General features: G+C 36.1%; 1 non-coding gene across 1 annotated transcript; it reads right to left on the bottom strand.

Moving 5' to 3' along the window:
* Positions 1-4,488: 4,488 nt before the first annotated feature.
* Positions 4,489-4,560, bottom strand: TRNAH-GUG (transfer RNA histidin (anticodon GUG)). The gene has a single exon. It is a non-coding gene; the product is annotated as a tRNA-His (tRNA).
* Between the last annotated feature and the right edge of the window lie 309 nt (positions 4,561-4,869).

The raw sequence follows: 4,869 nt of genomic DNA, 5'->3' as shown, positions 1-4,869 counted from the left end.
TATTCAAACTGCTTTCTCAAGTGTAACAGTAAAATAGCAGTTTATACCTCATGGTTGTTATACAAATGTACATTTGGTACATTTACCATAGCTATATGGTAAACTTTTCTTCTCTGTGCCAATAAAAAGGTCAGTACACCTTTTTGCCTTCAGCTGCATGGTGAATAATAGCAATAGTGCAGATTCCAGAATAAGCACATCCTAGTATGCCAGTTTTTTCTCAGTAGTTTAGATACAATTATGGAGAGTAAAAGAAGAGGTTTGCTGCTCATATTTGAGAATAAAAACAACAGCAAAAAAAAAAAAAAAAAAAACATCATTTGAGGAGCCTGGAAGCACGAGATTTGAATTTGGAATTCAGGAATTCACAAATAAAACCTACCAGAAAAATTGAAGGAGTTCTGTTGTTGGCTTCATGCACAGCTCTCAGGTACAAGAGGCACACAGATGCTGGCTCAGCAGCACAGAGATGCTGATTGTGTTGACACTACAGACCATGTTATAAAAGAATCTTTTTAATTATCACAATTATCACAAAATATCAAAACTATACTCTCCTAAAGACTTTTAAAGCACGATGTTTTGAGATCCCTTTGGATTGAGGCTTTTTTGTGGAGAAGAATGAATTCTTTTGGAAGGAGTATCACAAAGTGTCATCTCCTGAGTTGTATTTGGTGTAGAGAAAACATACACAGCATTTCTGTATGTTTTGACATACAGAAGAGTGGGGGAAAATGTTGTAAAACATTAAGCACGAGAATTAATTTCATGACGCTTTGTAAAAGAGTTATTTATCAGATGTGTTTGAATCTGAATGAAAGAGTTGATTTTGTTTCTGTGAGATTTTACACCAAAAGGTCACATCTATAGAGATTTTAGAATAAAGCAAAATGAGAACTTGGCTTTTTAAGATGAAAACACATAGAGAAATACATTTTTAAAAAATGAAATATAAACCATTACCTAGATAGTTTTGGAGACATTTGGTGGGTTTGGATTTGTGCTGAGCTTTTGATGAAGAAGTAAAACCAGGCCCTACTCAAGGCCTCTAGTTTGAGTTGTAGTGCAAAACATTATAGGACTCAAACCTGAGTCAAAGCTTAACCAAATGTGGTACAAGTCAAAAGCTTCACAAACTGAACAATAATCCTCACATGTGTTCTGGTGCAGCTCTTTCCACGGCTGCAACTGCCAAAGCATTATGAATAAGAAGCAGTCTTACGTTTTTTTTCAAGAAACACCAAAGACAGATTACGAGAACAGAACTGCAACATCAGATATTGTTTATGTAGTTCTGTTTACACATCAGGCTCAGGAATTTCTCTGTCTGCCAAATTTTTCCCAATTACTACCCATTCTGCAATAATAGCATGCAAACTCAGAGCTGAATTTCCAGGTGTAAAATCATCCCACCTGTGAAGCGAATTCCTGGCATTCTTTGCTAAAGCACAACCAGGTATTTAAGCTTTCAGAAGTTCTTTTTACCACATATTTCTTTTCAAAGACTCTACTTGACTACAGCCTTTTGAAAGGATTTCAGAAGGGATCTATAAAAGTTTTAATATGAGCTACACTCCTGTAAAGAGAATGAAAAAAACCAGAATTAATTTGATGTGATGACTGCAGATTTAAAACAGCCACTGAATTCTATCTTGCTCAACACCCGATATGGATATCAGATAAGATACAACCAACTTTGCTGCACTCCTGAAAAAATGAAGAATAACAGAAACCCACACTAGCCTCTATTAATGTTTCAAAAGCTTTTCAAGACTTTCTGTTCAGTGCTGCATTTTCAAAAACTAGCTGGTTTTCTCTATAACTTAAAAACTTTAGCAGTTTTAGCCCTAATCAACAGCTAATGTTAAGATACAATAACAAGAAAGTAATCTTGCCCCAAGAACTTGATGATTACATCCTACTAGTTTTTCATTTCAGTGCCAAGAAGCAAAGGGTTATGCTGGGGATATGGAGATAGACACCTCCATGCCTTAAAGATTTTATGTTCTATGCAGAATGAGCCATGCATGAGAACAATAACAAGCATGAAATGGCATGGGAAAACTGCAAAGGAAGGCATGTACTCTCTTCTCATGCCTAGTTTTGAAAGTACTATTCATTTCATGCTTGCTTTCAGTTTGCTGCCTAAAGGTAGAGAAGGCCGCCAAAGTGAACCGTTCTCTGTGGCCCCCAAATTGTTCTTAGACAATAAAAAAATTCAGAGCTTCAGAAATATATTTATGTAAGCATTTTAATATTATTGTTATTATTATTGTCATTATTGTTATTATTATTATTTAGACCATGGTTTTCAGCTGGGAAAGTGTTATGTGGACTTATCTGCTAGACATGACAACCTGCATATTCCAGCAACATACATGCAAATCTTTGTGCAATTCCCCATTCAAAATCAGTTCCAGGATTACCTCTTTGTGTTTCCTAGTCTGAAGTCCTGTAATCCTTGGAAACTCTTTTGCAGACAAGTTTTCATTTTATTTTTCCCTAATGAGAAGGGAAAATTGATAAATATTTTCTCAGGAAGTAGAACACTGGGAGCCATCTGCACTTGCATGTTTATATTCCATAATGAACCTGGCTTTTAATTTTCCTTTTCTTGAGAGGAGAATAACTGCAGGGGGAAGTGGTAAGAAAGGTTTGATTAGCTGTCTACACTATCCTTGGTCTCAGTTTATAGTCTGACCATTGAGCTAGTAAAACAAATTTTGGTATCACAAGTAAAATAAATCAAACTGAATAACTACTGTTTTCCAGTAAGCCATCATAAATTTTTTATTTTTTTTTTTTAAGGACACTTGGAATTTGTCTACTATCCTAATGAAATTCTTCAAAATCATAAATAATTACAGTAAGGTAATATTCAGACACAGATGAACACTGGATATAGAGGAGTCAGTTCCAGGTAGGTTGAGGTCAAGCAGGGGTGAGCTTTGAGTGCTTTAGCAGACTCAGGATGATGAATAAGTAGAGCAAAATATTTGGTGTGGTAATTTTTGAATTCCTTTTTCAGGACTTAATTCACTAGGATTCTTTAAAGAGTATGTGCACCTGTGATGAGTTAATTTGCTATTTCTGGATTTCATAAAATCTAACACAGCAGATGACATTTCCAAAAGAATACAGCAGGGAAAGAGTACAAAAGATCATCCTGATCTCTTTCATGCTAGTGCATATTTCTAAATTGCTTTCTTTTGGGAAATCAGTCACATCTGTCTCATCAATTAGACCAAAAATTCACAAGTTAATTGCTCTGACATGCTTCTAAAAGGCTGAATGAAATTTAGACAGGAAATCTAAGGCAAATCAGAGGAATACTCAATGATATTTTGAAAAATACAAAAGAAAGAGCTCTCATGAATCTGAGGAAGGTCCTAACATGCCAGGGGTCATTAGCCTACTACACCAAAAATAGGACGTCTAAACCCACAGCCTCTAAAGGTGGTGTGCCCTCCCAGGTTTCCAGGCATGTAGGGCTTTGATTTTTCCTGACTCCAGTGCTAAAAATTATCTGTTTTCCTTACTCACTCAGAAGGATGATAAAGAATTTTCCTACTCCCTTGAGGAGAGAGAAACGCACCTGTCATTTTCACTCTGAAGCAGTTGGCCTACTGCAGGAAGCTTGAATCTATCTGGGCTTTTTGGAGATGTTATCCATTGTAAAGGGCTGATGTCCTGTGAGATGCAGCAATGAGAGGAAAGCAGAGCTAGCTCTTGAATTGACTCCATATCAAATTAAAGGACCAACTACCAGAAACTATTCAGTAGCTTATAAATACTTTATCAACTTGTAATAATGATGTTTTATTAGAGTAGTTATTACCAATTACGTAATTTTGTTTGTTTGTTTGTTTATTGCACAAACAGCTGTTAGGTACCATAACCAATTTACTAAATCAAAATCGTAATTTTAGAAGTCTTCATACTGAGAATCTACGCTCGTATTATTCAGTGAAAGAGGACAGTGAAATCACACAGTGTTCCTACTATAACAACAAAGAGAATCAACAGATAAGTGATGGTTCCTCTTGTCTGTCGCCAGCAAAGACCTTCTGCTGGCAGCAGTCCAGGCCTAGGTAAGAAGCACTGTCATATTTCCAAGCAATTCAGGCTGATTGTTTTATTAGCATGAGAAACCAGGAGAGATCAAAACCGAAGAGGCTTCATGGCTCAGTCCAGACATTGAGTAGTGTTATATTGCACTAGAAGTAGCTGTAAGGAGTAAAAATTCCACGACCACTATGAGACTGCATTTTTCACACTATCCATAATAATTTAAATTTTTTAAAAATCCCACTTGGCACCAGGATTTCTGAACTAATACTTACTTATGCTAAGTAGTCTTTTAGAAAAACATTCTTGTAAAAGTTACAGGCTTCTGTTTGTTTTCTCATCTTAGTCATAGACATCACTAATGGATTACATTTGGTATGCAATCTGTAATTACATTTCCTCAAAAGAGACTCCATCCCCTGCCGTGACTCGGATTTGAACCGAGGTTGCTGCGGCCACAACGCAGAGTACTAACCACTATACGATCACGGCAAGCCATCAGAAAGCTCATATTAAAATGAAGAACTTTTTTCCCTGCTGCTCTTTAAAATGTTGTATAAATGGTGCCACCTGCAGTTTACAATGAGTGTTAGCAGCAGCTTGGTCTAAACATTCTTACAAGTAATTATCCTCTCGAAATTGCTTCCAGGCTTATTTTACCTTGCTTGTAATCATCCATGTTTATCAGAATTGCCTAAAAAAAGGTTTTGGATTGTTGTAGTATACTTTCCCCTGTCCCTTAAAAATCTTTTCAGAGATATTTTTTCCTATTTTATGTGGCAGAATAGTAAAACAATTGTT

Source organism: Ammospiza nelsoni, chromosome Z, assembly GCF_027579445.1.
Source record: "Ammospiza nelsoni isolate bAmmNel1 chromosome Z, bAmmNel1.pri, whole genome shotgun sequence".
NCBI classification, from domain to species: domain Eukaryota; kingdom Metazoa; phylum Chordata; class Aves; order Passeriformes; family Passerellidae; genus Ammospiza; species Ammospiza nelsoni.
Note: the sequence above shows the minus strand (reverse complement) of the source record. Positions and strands in the feature narration are given on the sequence as shown.